Genomic DNA, 16513 nt, shown 5'->3' on the forward strand with positions numbered 1-16513 from the left:
GTGAATTGATATGGCCCATTTTCTTCATAGGTTCAGCGCAAATGATTATAGTCACCTCTTCTGTCTCAAAAGCTGAACAATCTTAAGCTAGCCAAGCAATCAGTGTTTCAAGTGGCATAATTATTTTCAATGAAATATCTCAGCAACCTGTAATTTTCCTAACACAATGTCAATCAGAACCTAATGGAAGTTCCCTCTGTCTTTTCTTAAAGAACATCCCCTCTAATAATGTATTTTGTATCATGGCAGATATGTCTTCCCTCAAGACAGACATTTTCCAACTGGAGTGGCATAAGTCAAATTGCTTTTCTTTATTTTGTATAATTTAATTCTTTTTTGTTGTCTGGGTTTGTTTGTTTCTTCAACTGGGTAAGTTTTGGACATTTTCATTTCTGTCTTCAAGATGTAAGGAATCACACTTAGAAATTCAAATATTTTCATTCCATTTGATGGGTGGGGTTTTACGATTCAAGTGTCCATTTTTTTTCCAAACATTTCCAAAAACCAGTATGTCTTACCATAAGCCTTTCCTTATTTCTATCCATGGACTTTACATTTACAGCATAACTAAAATTGCTGAAGTTGAGATTTTAAACCACTAAAAAGGGAGAATTTAACAAACAAGAATTCTGTATTATCTCATCAAACCTAAATCTTTCAAACTGAATTAATGATGAAATTGAACATAATAACTGTATTTTTCATGTTATTTCACACCAAGTTAACATTCTGGATTCTAAAACAAGTTTTAATTTGCTGCTAATGCACAGCCACATCTGGGCTGATCTGCCTGAGCCCCAACAGCATCACTGCATGCACAGTTCCTGCACCATTGGTACAGTTTACACACTGTCCTTCCTTTGGATTTGTGCTTTAAAAGTACAATTGTATTAAGGTACATTTTCATTCTGCTATAGCAGCATATTGCTATAAATTAGGAATGAGCAATCAGAGCTCGTCTTCCTATGGCTTTGTGCAACTTATTTTGTAACATGATTTCTGCAAAAGCCAGATTTCTATCCTGCTTTGGTCTATCTATGAAATACGAGAAATAAATTCACAATGAAGGAAATACAATCACAGTTTCTGATAGCTTTTTCTCATGGGCAGTATGAAAAGACTTTGTTATTTGTTCTGGGGTATCTAATAAGACTCTCACAGGTCTGTCAACTGTTACAGCTACTTGCTGCAGCTTTGCCCAATACAGCAGAGGTCTCTCATTTTTAGAGAATAGTTTAAAATTGTGCTTTTTATGGCAAGGCAGGTTTGGTCAGCTAAGGACCAGGTGATCATCTGCTGGCTATACAGCAGATACCTATCACAGCATGTAATAATGGGAAAGAAAGAATGCCATTCTACAGCCCAAGCCTCTCCTGACACCACCAAGGCACAAGACTGGTGCTGTTAGAATACTGAGAGCCACAGTGGATCACACCAAATGCCCACTGAGCCCAGGGTTTGTCTCCAGCCAGGTTTCCAAGGAACTAAACTGGGAAAAGCAGGAAGAGGGGTTTCATGTATGGCAGTTCCCACAGGTTGTCTCACAGAAGAATTCTTCTTAGCTGCAGGGATTTTCTGAGTGGTTTCAGTTTCTGCAATGTAATAGTTCTTACTTAATTTCTCATCCAGAGGGTTGTGTAGTCTCTCCTTGAATTCATGTGAAGTTAGGGCAGCCCCCACATCCTTTGGAAAAAGTTACACATCTATTGCCTGCTGCATGAAGAAACCAAACTTCATTTGGTTTCCTTTGAACTTGGCTCCTACAACCTTCATTCCACGGTTCTTTTACTTTAGAAGAGACAACTTTGCCCATTGTCCTCATCAGTTTGTAGGTCTGTCACAGTTTTAAACTGAACAGCCCAAGCATCCACAGACTATTCTTACAGTGAAAGTAATTCCACCCTGCTTGGACTTCTGTGATCATGTCCCAGTTGTACTCCATTCCATTTGAGGTGAAAGGACTGGAATTATGTACACTCTTCAGCACGTGGATGAACACTGATTCACAGAGCTACTCTCTAGTTTTCTCCTCACTTAACACTTGGTTAACATTTTGGCAACCTCACAGCACTGAGACATTTTCAACAGAACTATTATAATCCCAGGATTGTGATCCTGAGTCATAAGGGTCAGATCAGAGTCTATAATTTTGTATGTGAATTTAGGATTGCTTTTTCCCACAGACATCAGTCTAGACTTGTGCATGTTAAATTTCATTTGTCCACACAGTCTCCTGACGTACTTCTGTGCCTCCCAATAGGTGGCCTTTATATTATGAATAGCTGATTTCCTGTCATCCTCACCCTGTCTCACCTCTCTGTTCACTTCCCTGCCCCAGCAGTTTATGGTGTGTTTACCAGGACAGACCCCAGCACAAATTATGCAGAACTCCATCACTGAGATCCATTACATATTTTCTTAGTTTTCCTTAAAAGTCTTTGGCACAGAACTTCATGAAAAGCCTTTCAGAAATACAAGTATAACAAGCAGCAAAGGCTCACTTTCTTATCAACCTCTTCAAAGACCTCTGATAGACTTGCAGAGCATGGTTCATGTTCCATCAAAGTCTGCCCTGGTATGAAAAGTTTTCCTTTTCATTTTAGTCATAATCAGGTAACAGTCAATAGATCACAGCCAGACTAAATGTAAGTGGAAGCATCTCTGCTTGTTTAACAGATGGGACTTATTTCAACCAAGGCAAGACTGTGCCACTGAAGTACCAGCTGCTGATGGGTTCTTCTGAGTCTGATTTGCTCCCTGGGGACCCTGAGAGCCACTGCTGACTGTGTGACAGTGACTGCCACTGGAAATGAGAGTGAAGGGGCTGAAAAATGCCTATAGAAGGTTAAAAGCTCATTGGTAGCCCCTAAATATCTAAGTTTCCTTAGAAATCTCAGCCAGACTAGTTATAGATATTAGATACTAAATTGGGATCCCACTGACATGGAGGACTGGGGAAGTGCTGAATTTCCTGTATTCATCATATCCTTGTTTCAGGGAGATGTCACATCCTGCTGCTCAGGACAAGCATACCAGCAAGGGAAAAAATGACTGAACAACCCATATTTCTGTTATTCAAGGAATATTTGCCACTGTCCTCTCTGCAGGTTCTGTAAGTGTCCAGTTATGACAGCAGAAAAGAAAACTATTTACACCCTTCATGGCTGCCAGAGCCTTCAGTCACAGTTAGGCATTTCTATATATCCCTTTCTCTAGGAGAAAGTAGCTATAGATATAAAAATAGAAAGCAGAAGTAAATGCCCCCAAAAAATTAGCTTTTTCTAGCCCTTCCTGCCCCACCATGCAATAAGCTATATGTAATAGCATAATATATATTTTTTATTATTTTATAATAAATAACAATTTATTTATTACATGGAAGGAAATGGATGCAAAAGTTTTGAGTGAATCAGGAGAACAGATTTTGCAGAACTGGAGCTTGGTGAACAGGAATGTGATCTCTGTTCTGAGAGCATTTACATTAAATGAGAAAAATACTTCCAGGAATAAGGCAGAGGCTGTGCTGGTATCAATCATGCTGCTGTGGAGCACAGGTACAATGCAAAGAGCACTACAGAGAGCAGTAAACAGATGGGCTTCCACTGCACCACGTGTTTTACTGAGTGTTTGGACACTCATATTAACAAAAAGGAGAAAAAAGAAAAGGTCTTTTGCTCCATTTTTTACCAATGTAAACACCTTTTACAGAACATGGGTTTGTCTCTCTTTGCCCTTCTGTTTTAAGGGAGAAACATAAATTACAGATTCTAAAAAGGAATAAACAAAAAGTATGAAAGCAAATGTGGCTAAGTACCCCAATTTTCTAACATTTAATTATTATCAGTAAATAGCTCTCTTTTAAGAGTAGCCCTAATTGGCTACTAACAACAGTAGCTACCAATTTCAAGGCAATTAATATTTTAAAATAATGAGATGGCTAATATATTACATTAGAGCATACAGTAAGCAGAATTCTTGCTAATTATATATATTATTTTCCCTACTTTGCTTAATGAAGGTGTCTGGCTTATAGATTAATTCATTCTTGCTCTATTTTTTATTTTTTTAATCGGTGTAACTAATCCTCCCACACACTATTGTAGCATTAAAGCAGAAAGATGTGGATAAAGCAGTGAAAGCAGCACAAAAAAGAACATTAAAATGAAGATTTAGTTCCAAGTTTTGGAAGCAGTTGCCCAAAGTAAAGAATTAATATGTGGGAAATTAGAGAGAAAAGGCAGAAGCCTGAGTCAACACTTATTTAACACCTTCTGCCTAATACTGAAAACATAAATCTCTTCACAGAGGTAATCACACCCAGATCAGTTTGATTTTCAGAACATAGCAGTTCTTCTGACAAAGATATTACCATTCCATAGCTGAAATAACTGCTTTTCCTGTTTTCTGCAAAGCAGAGACAGGAGGGTGCCTTGGATAAATGGAGATTTCTTCCAAATTGAGATCTAATCTTCCAGGAAAGAATAGCAATGAATGATTTGTTTACAGTGAGAATCTTCTCTTTTGTATTAGTCTATAACTACATTTCACTCTCAAATATTTGAGTGTGTCTTTGTGCTCAGCAGCTGTTTGCTGCTCTGACTGTACAAGGGAATTGCCTCAGCCAAAAGGCAGAATATACAAGTTTTCCTGTGCTGTGTACCAGAAACACACTGCACTTTTACCCCTGGGCTCTAGAAACAATTCCAAACTCCCTGGGAAAATGATCCCTGCTTTGAAGAGAGGGAAGTGGAGCAAGCCCTTCCTTTGGTGTACCCCAAGGAGAGACAGGGCACTGCCGTGTCCCAGGCTCAGCCCTGCCCACCCAACGCACTGACACTGTCACACAGCCCCACAGACACAGCCCAGGTGTGCCCAGCTCTGAGAGGATCCTTCTCCAGTGCCTCAGTGAAGCCCAAGCAGTACTGACTGGCTAAAATATTATAACAGCATGAGGAAATGTCAGGTCACCCTCCACTTAATCACCCTACTGCATCTCCTACTGCTCTCCTATATGTTTGAAATCCTCTTTGGGACCCAAAAGGAACTGTCAGCACAAAACCAATATCTCAGCAAACAGGGAGAAAACAGAAGAGAAACTGTTTCAGTGTAGCAAGTGTCTCTCAAGCATCAGACCAAGATCATATTTTCACTGGGAGCTTGCTGGTAACTTACATACCATACAGTAAAAGTCACCTGCACTATGGAATATAAAATGAAGCCTTTACACCAACAAAACCTCATTAGATTTGTGTATTTGAGACACAAAACAGCACAGCAAATGATGCCCTCTGTTAAATGAGTATACTCATTTGTAGACATTCAGAAGACATGCATGCTCATCCCAAGAGCAGCATGCCCCTCAATTAACCATAGAGCAGCAAGTATGGGGTCCCAGGCAAGCACACAGCAATAGCTCACACACTTGGAGCTTGCAAATTGTACACACTCACTGTCTTTTGTCCTGGATCACACCCATCAGACACTCACAGCATCTCTGTGCCCTGTGTTTGCACCATGTTTAGAAGGAAGAATTCTTTTTCCTACTGAGACTTGTTTAAATACTGCTCTAGCACTCTTGTTTTTCATATTGTAACCGTGACACTGGATGTTGGCTCTTGGGAAACAAGACTCAGGCAGCGCTCTGTGAGGCAGGTTAATAATAAATAGACACATAATGTACATCCCAACTCTCTAAACATTATTTTATCATTTTGTTTATGTGGTTGCTAGTGCACATAGATACAATCTATTGAAGTTCTCTCACTTTTGGGAAAAATCTTTGCCCTCAGGTCTTGAGTTGCTGAAAGTATTTTTTCATGTAGTACTTTGTAGCAGATGACCGATTATTTTTCTCATCAGAAATACAAGGGATAGTAAATAATATTGTAAAAGACATTTAAAAGGAGTATTTACTAGCAAATTCTCTTCCAGCTTCTGTGCCAGTTTTTCTCGAGTACTAATTTGTCTAAGATCTTTTTCTTATTTCAAGTCACTGGAGTAGACAAGACTAACATGAGACATTTAACACACACATCTACTTATCAAAAAATAAATATATTACCAGTTTGTTGGAATCGGTTGCAGTACATGCCCTGCAGCAGAGATAAAGACTAACCTTGGCCCACAGATAATGTGATAGCTCAACAAACCATTGCTTTGTACTTCATCTATCTTTGGTACCCACACATGGTTCCTTCTGCTTCAAGTCAGTTTCCTAACTTTTCAACCATAATAGAAAATGAATTTTAAAAAGAGCAGTACAGGGTTCAGGCAAGTGCTTAATGGCAGTTGAGGAAGTGAGCAGCAACTTCCTCAAGTTAAAAAAAAACCCTGCTATAATATTAAGTCTCATTAGAGTCCTTTGAGGGCTGATGTGACAGTGTGAGAGGGGATAAGAGCTCAGATATACAATTGAAGATTTATTACATACACAAACCTATGCATAGGATATCATAGTCTGTCTCAATATCCTACTCCCAAAATGAGCAAGAATCCAGTGAAGATGATAAAAAGCATCCTTTCTGATGTCTCCCATCAATTGGCAAATGCTCATTATGAATCTGCCAGTAGAGAACAGAGACCTCATTCCCACACCAGCCTCAGAGTGACATGGGCCAGTGAGATATTACCAGCTTCCCTTTAAGCAAAACCTGAGGGAAAGATTTTATTCTTCCACCCCTGAGTTAAAGGCACCAGGGCAGGAACACAGACTTTCTTGTGGGCACAGAGGCTTCTTTCCAAAACACACAGAGGAAACGTCAGGTTTGGGGTTGCCAAGTACCTGATTTCAGGGTTCATTCTGTTACTGCATATAAATGTCTCTGGTGTGTGTTTGGCACGACATGTTATCCTAGACTGATCATATGTTCACAGATTGTGGAGAGTGTGTGAAAGCCTTTTTTGCTGTAGTTATTGGGCGAAGTCACGTCTGTTACCTGGTACTCATGCAGAGAAATCTGTAATCTGGGAACAGATGGTCTGAGTGAGTGAGAGAAAGAGAGAGAGAGAGAGACACTGTCTGGAAGACTGCAGAGTTTTTCACTCAGAGGAGATGAAAGAGGAATGAACAAACCCACCACAGCATGACAAAAACATGAAAATATAGAAGAATGTCAGTCCTGAAGGTCATTCCTTTAGAATTCACCAACTGTCTATGTACCATATGTGCATATCAACACACCAAAGAGAGCTCACCATCCTGTTGCACGGAGATGGAGGTGGCTTACACAGACAAAATTGTGGAATCATAGACTTCCCATTTAGAAAAGTGACACACTGCAGTCTAAGCATACAGTCTGGGCAGAATCTGAAAAAATATATAGTAACTCCTGCTCTGGATTTATTACAGAATTTTATTTCAATAGGCCAGAACTGGAATATTCACATCCTAGTCTTCAAGCACTTCCTCTGTGGGATATGTCTGGATCTGAGACTTTTTCAGTAACTTCACGGGTGTAGTCCAAGCTTGGCTTTGGAGTGCAAGTGCCCCTGGAATTGTTGACACCTGCCATCAGGACAAGTCCATCATTCCCAAACAGTTACATGAAAATTACTATTGCTACCAAAAGGCAATATTACATTACTCCCAAGTAAAATGAATTGGATCAAACCTGTCTTAAAATTTTATTAAACCTTCTTGATAATAGGATTTAGGTAATCAGCAGCCTATCCAAAGGTACTGTGTGCTGCCCTGATCACATGAGCACCCACCTTGCTGGTGTGAGAGCTCACATCTCCAGGTGAGCTGATGGCCTGAGGTGCTGTAGTTCTCCCAAGAACGGGAGCACATCCAGCCAACCCAGGCACATTGTAGCTATGACAGCACAGAAGCTGACAAGGTGCAAGAGCTGTAGCTGAGGGTCTAACAGAGTCCCACGTTAGCAGAATTCCAGTGATCCCTGTGTGTCCTGGAATACATCCCTGTCATCACCCCCAGACAGTTTAGTGCAGCTCTGCTCTGTCCCCACAGCTGCCATCACATCTTTAGCCACAGAGGAGACACATTCCAAAAAACAAACCTCAAGTGAAAAGCCATGACTACTGCAAGCCCCATGTTCCCAAAGACATTGCTCAGGACATTTCAGCCGGAATGCAAAGGAACAAGGTCCTGAATGAGAAGGCAGGAGGCCAGGGATGCAGTGGCAGCCCTGCAGTGAGGGCCTGGTGCTGCAGGAGGCAGCCACAGCCCCCTGGCAGAGCATGGCAGGGCAGGGCAGGGAGGGCAGGGCAGGGAGGGCAGGGCAGGGCAGGGCAGGGCAGGGCAGGGCAGGGCAGGGCAGGGCAGGGCAGGAAGGGCAGCACGGAGCAGCTCTCAGCATTTTGCTCCCAGAATACACCGTGCAACAGGTATTTAGGGAAAGCAGGACCTATTGACAAAATCCTCCAGGCCTGTGAATTACAGCAGTGACTCTCAGCGTGGGCCCTCCTAAAAGCCACTCATACAAAACCTGCCTGCAGGAGCAGGAAAAAGAGGAGAATTAGGACACTCCCCTGGGTGAACCACTGGATGAAATCTGTGGTATTTTCCTCAGATAAAACTGATTTGAAAAGATAATCAAGCCCTAATCGAACAGGATGGTTTCACTAGAAAGGTGAGGAGCTGCAATCTCACCAAGTGATTGTCAGAACGAGACTGAACTTCTAGCCCTTTCAGCCTACAGCCAAAATCAGATGAAGCTGATTTTAAGAACACTTCAGTTTTTAACCAGCACAAGATTTTAAATTTGGGTGCTATCCAGTACTTCAATTTTTCACAAGAAATCCACATTGTCAGATATAGACAAACAACCCTGTATTTTACCATTTATTCTTCCAGCAATGTGTCAGTCAATTTGCAGAGCTAATTTCCAAATAGGACAAAACATTTTTTGCCTCTCAATGAAAATGAGTGACTTCAGCAGAACATTCAAAGGCAAAATTCCTCTTCCCTCTCATCTTTCTGTCCTGGTGAATGGCAGCAGAGGCAGAGCAGAATAACAAGATCCAGAATTCAACACATTGCCAATGGAGTGAAAAAATCCATTCTTTGACAGGAACAAAGTGAGCTATCATACCTCATGCCTAAACTACAGAAGAAGACAACATCCTTTTGGTCAGTCTCAGTTATTAAAAGTATTTGCTTTGAGCCAGAAAAGGCTGGCTAAGACACTCTGGAATAGTATAAAGCATCTTACAGGAGAAATGAAATACAATATCTCATTGTGCAACACAAAACAAAGGCTTTGACTACAGCTTTATGCATTTGCCAATTCAATTATGTAGATGGTGATCCTGCAAACATGCAAAAAGGACAAATATCAACTTAAAAGCCCAGAACAAGCATATTTGCTCTCCTCTCACTTGCAGTTTTTTACCCTTCTGAAGCAGGATGAATTCATATTACATGGGTATTACAAAGGCTGTGTACCTTTCTTTTCCTTCTCCATAGTTGCAGAAGTTGTTCCTTCTCCTTGTTCTGTCTTTAAGGAAGAAGTTTACCAGACTTGAGAAATCTAATAAGGGTACAGTGAAGTTTTTTACACATAGCCAAGCAGTTTTAGACAGTGCAACAAATCTCTTGCAAGAAGTTTAAAGCCCTGCACACCATCACTGAATACAGCAAATGGTACTCAGTGTAAAAAATGCATTTGTTGCCTTCTGCCAGTGAGAACAGAGATTCTTAAGCTTCACAGAAGCTTCAGCTTTCAGAAAATGAGAAAATTACTTTGAGTTTACATCTTAAGGTTGTTTAAATCTTAAGGGTATTTATAAACCTCTCTAACATCTCCCACTATCCCCGACAACTGAGTGATGTTCACCCTCTACCTGCAAGCAATGTGTGTCTGCAAAGAGAAATCAGTCACATGACAGAACAATGCAGAAAAATGGTTGATTCAGAATGTTCTTGGTATTTAGCTGTTAATTAGGCAGTGGGATTGCAGCCATCTGAGTATTGCATACTGCACAGAAATGAAACAACATCAACAAGCTGTAATAAACAAAGCTCTAAATAAAGAAAAAGCACAAGGAAGCAGAAGATCACACCTGGGTAACCTCTCAGACACTGCATGATTTTATCTGCCACTGCAACTTTGGTAGTGATTCAATGCAAGTATAATGGCAGCAACTGAAGCTCTTCACCTCTGGTGCCAGCTCAGCACACAAACACCCAGCAAGAACATACACACTTGGTGAGATCAATAGTCATTGTTTATAAGTTACTTGGCTCTGAGTATGCCGGCTCTTGGAAAGATCCTGGTGAGACTGGAATCTGCAAATGTTGGTTTTTTTTATTGATGCTGATGATAGGGATGAGCTAAATTACAGTAGTTGGAATTGCTTTTAATATTATTCAAGAGGAATGTTTCCAAAGAACCCACTGTTGCAAAAGCCAACAGTAATTTATGTCTCTTCCAAAACATTTGCCATTTCAGAGAACTCCAACCAAGCTGCCTCTGTCAGTTGTTCAACAGTTTCTTTTAAGAGAAAAGAACCTGTGTTCAGTGTTGAGCAACATCTGGAGCTCCCAGACATGCTCAGCACCTTGCAAGGTCAAGCCCTAAGCAGGTGTTTTTGGCACATTTGGAAATTAATAGCAAGAGCAAAGAACTAAACATCTGCCCAGATTTTACTTAGTGGATGTTTGCACTGAAAGCCACACTAAATCCAATAACAAAACAATTTCTTTCTTTACTGCACCCTCTTTTTTGAATAGGACAAGCTCCTCAGTGGCCCAGCCATGAAACAAGTGTTCTGGGTGCTGTACAAACATGGGACACATGGTGATCCCAGCTAAAAGAGGCATTTTGTACACACCTCCAAAAAGAATCAAAACTGAAATCATCATAAGCAAACAGGTGATCACAGATTCTGGTCCTCAGCAGTCACACGCTCCCGAGTTAAAGAGGAAAGTGTCATGAGTGGTGCTGGATTTCGTGGGGTGCTACAAGAGGTTTCAAACCCTCATGTAACAAATAAAGGCCTACATTTTTTACCTAAATTCATATAATTTAAATCAATATAATCCACGAGATTTAATTCTCCACACTGCTGTGGAAAAACTTCAAGTATAAATACACATTTCAGCAACAGGAATTGCCTCATATTTAGCAAAAGCCATTATTTGTATGAACAATGAAGCATTTCTCAAATTTCCTGATTTTACATATTCCCAAGAGATGATCATAATAATATCTTACTCAGTCATGACTCATTACTCCCCAGATTACAACTGCTCTTATCAATAGTGCATGGTACCTGTTTGCTGGAACATGCCAAACTGATCATGATAATTTATTTCATATGTAAGGTCTGAGCTGCTCAAGAATATATTTATCAAAGTGAGATTTACTTAAAAACAAAGGCAATTTTTCTTATCTGTTACACTCTTCCCTCCAGTGCTATTCCTATTGCAGGAGTACTGTGAAACTGCTTCTTCTACAGCCAGCACAGCTCACCACTCACCTTGTTGAAAAGTACACCACGGACATTGCTCCAATCTCTAAAGTCACACTCACAATCTTTTATTTATGAACAGTGCCAGCTTCTCCCATGGACCACAGCTTTGGGGGTTTGCATTTATGGGTTAAGTTTTATCCCCATCCCTGTCTGAAAGTCCTCAAAGTCACACCTTAAAATACAGTGGCTGCAAAGATCTGCCTGTTCATGTGTCAGGGCAGAACAGAACATCTCCTGATCACAGCCCAAAAGGATGGTCTTGTGCTTGGTTGCCACAATGCACAGCAGGAGCAGTACAAGTGAGTACCAGCAGGGCTGGTTTCAGAGGCTCTGTGAAAGCAATCACATGTAGGGCAATGTCTGAAGAGCTGAGAGGCATATTGACAAAGTTATTTAGAACACAAGTACACTGATAGTCTTTTTAGGAATATTCCTCTGACTTTATTTGTATTCATAAAATTGCCATGAGTGTCTTTGATCTAAAAACCTCTTATCTTTAGCCAGTCTAACAGTGTGACATCGTTTATCTCCACCCCCTTTGCATTCCTATGGAAAGGGAGGGGGATTCCTCTTGTGCTCAGAGGGGAACTGGGTGAGGCCCAGGGAAATTCAGTGTCTGGGCACACCCAGCCTGATATCCCTGGGAGCCAGCAAGTGCCATGGCTCTGAAAAGAGGTGTTTACCCAAGGGATGTGACCTGCCACAGTCACTTGATGTCTTGCAGAGACTGTGGCTCCCATTCAAAGCATGACAATCTCTATCCCAAAATTGATTCAGCCCAAAGAAAGGAGGAGTTGTTACAACAACCCAAATGGTGCCAGGATTGCACAGAAAGCTCCAACAAATTCTTTGTTATGATTATTTTATTTCTATAGCTCAAAAATGTCTGCTGTGGGAATACACAGAGACCCACTCTTAATTTCATCGACACTATACCAAGAGTCAAAGAAGCAAACTGTCACTGCAACACCAACTGGGATAACTGCTAACTGTACTAACATGATAATAATTTTATACCCAGGTAGCACATCAAAGGTCCAGCCAAGACTGAAGCCCTGTCAGCTTGGCATTATACAAACATCACCAGGGACAATCCTTGTCCAGGCATGCTTACAAACCAAACAGACAAAACAGGCTATGTGTAACAGGGAAAACAAAACACAAGGGAATGAAATGTCTGGCCAAGGGTTACACCAGCCAGTCAATGGCAAAGACAGAAATAGAATGAGAGTTTCTTAGTCTACTACTTGTGGCAACGGGAACTATGTGGCCCATCAAGAGTCTGATTAGTCCACAGTATTTGGCAAGATCTGCTACAAGTCCTTCATTAATATTTAGAGACATCATTTGTTCTCTGCTCTATTTTGCTTTTTCTCTTTCTCCTCAAAATAGAAACCTTTTCTTTAGAGGAAACTGGAAGGAGTTCCTTTGTATGAATGGGGGAAATAATGACTGCTACGGGATGTAGCAGATGGAAAAATAACTCCCCCCATAGCAATAAAGAAAAGCTTCTTTTTTGCAAAATATTATTCCTCTCAATGTTCATAATTGTAACTGTCAGTTACCAAAATTAGGATGGAAGCTACTGTATTTTTAATTGCATACTGAAAGTGTGTAGAGCTAAACAGTGTCTATTAGTCCATTCAGATGTTATCTAAGTCAATACATAGTTTTGAAAACAAGAGTCCATATTTAGACTCCAAATTTCTTTGTTTAGGCACTAGCTTGATTCCCAGGTGGTGACTTAGGGTAGGGAGGACCATGGATAATGAGCATGGATTTGCCAGCTGAACATTAGACTCCTAGGTTAGAGCCCACCCACATCCACATAACTCCCATTAGGGGCCCATATGTGGGGCTTTGAAAAGCACTCACCATCCATTTAACTCTTTCTCTCTTCCCACTGGGCTTCTGTAACTTGAGGTTTCAGACCAGCACAGAGCAATCACACCTGAAAGGGATTGCCAAATGACACAGAAGCAACAAAATGAGCTCTATATCCACTACTTGACAACATGTCAAAAATCACAGCACTGCTTTCAAATATTATACACATTATCACAATTACTATCTGACAAGTATTTCCTTTATTTACAGCTAATCTCTTGAATAAACCCATCTGCATTACATAGGAATTAAAAAATCAGCCCCCTTTGCCCTATATTCTATTATGTTAAAAAAAAAACTTCTACATCTTCTGGTTGCCAGTCATTTACGGTAAATGAGATTGGAATTCCAGACTCTGGAGTGCAGCCATTTAGGATATGCAGCTTTGGAAAACATTTTCCACAATGAAATCTCCGATGATTTGGGGGTACTTCACATTAACCTAAAGCAATTTATTAGTGCAAAACCCTCTAAACTACTGACATATCTGGTCAAATTAAAACATGATAAATATGATGACGGGATTATAGTCATTATGCTGTGGTGAGAAATGAATTTCGAGAAGCTGGTGTTTTTCATATCAGCAATGTTCCTTACAGTCCAAAAATGAAATTAGAAATGTTTTTAAAAGAAAGAGGTGCCAGCTCAATGCACAGCTTTTGTGCAGTACAGGGTTGAGATTTGGAGTAGCATTGTTTGTGTGGAAAAACACAACAAGAAATGTCAATGAGCTATCTTGGAAAAGTCCTAACAGAACATGATTTGCAGAATTAGGTCCTTTTAAGCTGAAAGTATATGTGTTACTTCTACAGCTGTATCTTTATTAACCAAAACCTCAATGAAGGAATATTTCATTCTATCTTTGTAGAGAGGAGTCCAGAAATACTATTCTTTTGTGAAAATTGAGATATCTGAGATTTGTGCAGCCAACAGCTTCCTGCTACCCAAAACAAAAAAGTTATACATGCCAGATGATGCAAGGAATTCAAGCTACTGCAAATTGGCTGAGCCACAGTAGCTGCCTGGATATATTCACCAGCCTACTGCAAGTTTAATTCAATTTAACTTAGCCTGCTATTAAAGAGGGTTATCCAAATTTTTATTCTCTTGCCTTTGCTGCTACTACTTAAAACATACAGAAATAAATATTGTAACTTGGATGATGCATGGTATCTTGTCAATCTGCAGAACCTAAATTCATTTTTTAGTTCTATTTCTGATCCTGTGTTTATACATAGGTGTCATGCATTGACAACAAGTTGATAGAAGTCCCTAGCTACAAATTCTTTGGAATTTTGTTTGAAACCCAAATACAGAAATGCAAACAGATTCTACTGTAGCTTCAGTTCATATCTGATGTTTAACAAGGCTTGTATTTCCCACAGAGCTGAAAGCAAATCCCTTATTGCTTGAAAGAACTTAAACACATTTCAATTTCTCTGAAGCTATCTATTTTCTGTCACTATTTCTGACATTGCTGTCTTTGCTAGCTAATGCATTCTGTGATGGCACTTTAGAGAAGATTGATTATTTCAATTCTTTTTAGGGGTTTCGCTCACTAAGAAACATCCTTGTGTATTTCAGAGATGAGGCTGTTCTGATTTACCCATAAATACCTTTGCATCTCTAACAAACCCAGGCCTTTTTTAGAGCAGAACTCAGGATTGCAGTAGGTGCAGCACAGGATGTGCCTACAGGGAACACATGAATATACCAGCCTCAGTGCTTTCTGATCATGCCCATGTTCTCATGCTATCAGAGGCTCAAAAGGAGGCAGTAGCTGAAAACTAATCCTTAAGATTGGCATTGCTCTCAGTTTCCAACACAGCAGGGTAGGAGGTTCAGAGGGCTTGTTGTATAGAGAGTGTGGCCATACACACTTGAAATTTTGTAGTGTTTTCCATATGTTTCATAAGTCATGAGCTATGAAACAACTTTCTACCCTTCTGGCAAATCCAGAAATCCATTTGTTTATACAAATTTCTGCCAGTCCATTCAAGGCTGCATTGGACTCTTCAAGGACATCTCAGTGGGAGAAGAAAGGTGCAGACATTATTAGCTATGTCTCAAAAGTTTCACCTTCTCTCTGTCTGTTCTTTAGCCAAGTGTGTCAGGCCCTACAGGTCAGGGTATTTCCATGTCTATCAGAACTGAATTCTGCACATAACAGGCAAAGGAGCACTGGATGAAACATCACTGAAATCAATAGCATCTCAACATAATAGAGTCAAAATGAAACCTTTCTGTGCAAGAGCACATTCCTGCATGTGAAGCCTGAGATGAATGGCTGTTTGGATTTACAGATACCCTTCTGTGGGCCAGCCTCAGTACATGGCCACAGAGAGGTGACTTTCTTCTTGTAGTACAGCTGCTGTGGTACAGCAGCTCATCCCAAAGTCAGCATCAACATTGCCAAGATACTTCCAGACCCTGAATCAAACTTTTAAATCCTGAAGCCTAAGGGAAAGAAGTCTCAAGCCATAGCCATAATCCCAAATAATCCTTTGTTTTGAAAACAATTTAGAACAAAGCACTGCATATTCCTGCATTTTTTGTATCCCACTAAATTAACAACTTACTCTAATGGGGTTAATCAATGGTTAGACAAATTCTGCAGTTCTACAGCTCAACCATTCTCTTCTGAAACCAGAAGGACTTGCTGTTTAATGCCCATCCAGTTTCCCTGCTCTTTGAGGAGAAAGAAAGAGTAAGGTTTCCTCAGAACTACAAAAGGACAGCAAATCATCTGAGGGACCCCTGGTCTTCAGGCAGATGTTCAAAAATGTAAGAAGTCACTTACCCTCACTAGGTTTGCTTTTTTCCTGGTATCTGCAGACCATTATAAGCAGGGGAGAAAATAATTTCTCCTCTTAACATTATCAGACTTGTCCAGATAAGACAAATATTTTGTGTGATGCCCTATTGCAGAACTCAGTCATGCTATAATTAGCAGCTGTGAAGAATCAACTCCACAGCTGTCAGCAGATCCATCTCTACTTTCCAAAGGGGTTTGTTATATGACTTAGAAAAATATGGACACGTAGGAATTCTGAGCAAGGTATTTCAGCTCAGTGGGAAATATTCATCTGATAAGAATACCACAGTTCAGATCTTTGCAATACTTAGCTGTAGCAGGCCCAGTTTAAAGCATCTAAGTATTAATTCTAAAAATAAAAATCCTTGTTGCTTT

At 40.3% G+C, this 16513-nt stretch overlaps 1 long non-coding RNA gene across 2 annotated transcripts in view; it reads right to left on the bottom strand.

Annotated features, from left to right (window-relative positions):
• The window catches only part of LOC131581583 (uncharacterized), a 53434-nt gene extending 37276 nt beyond the window's left edge, over nt 1-16158 (bottom strand). Inside the window, exons 1-2 of one of the 2 annotated variants that reach the window (XR_009278118.1) lie at nt 16124-16158; nt 13312-13387 (exon numbers count right to left, since the gene is read on the bottom strand). This is a non-coding gene — a long non-coding RNA (uncharacterized LOC131581583). The remainder of the gene's footprint in view (nt 1-13311; nt 13388-16123) is intronic. The other variant, XR_009278119.1, reaches the window with a different exon arrangement.
• Nucleotides 16159-16513: the final 355 nt, after the last annotated feature.

The sequence above is a fragment of the Poecile atricapillus genome, chromosome 8 (genome assembly GCF_030490865.1).
Source record: "Poecile atricapillus isolate bPoeAtr1 chromosome 8, bPoeAtr1.hap1, whole genome shotgun sequence".
Taxonomy (NCBI): Eukaryota; Metazoa; Chordata; class Aves; order Passeriformes; family Paridae; genus Poecile; species Poecile atricapillus.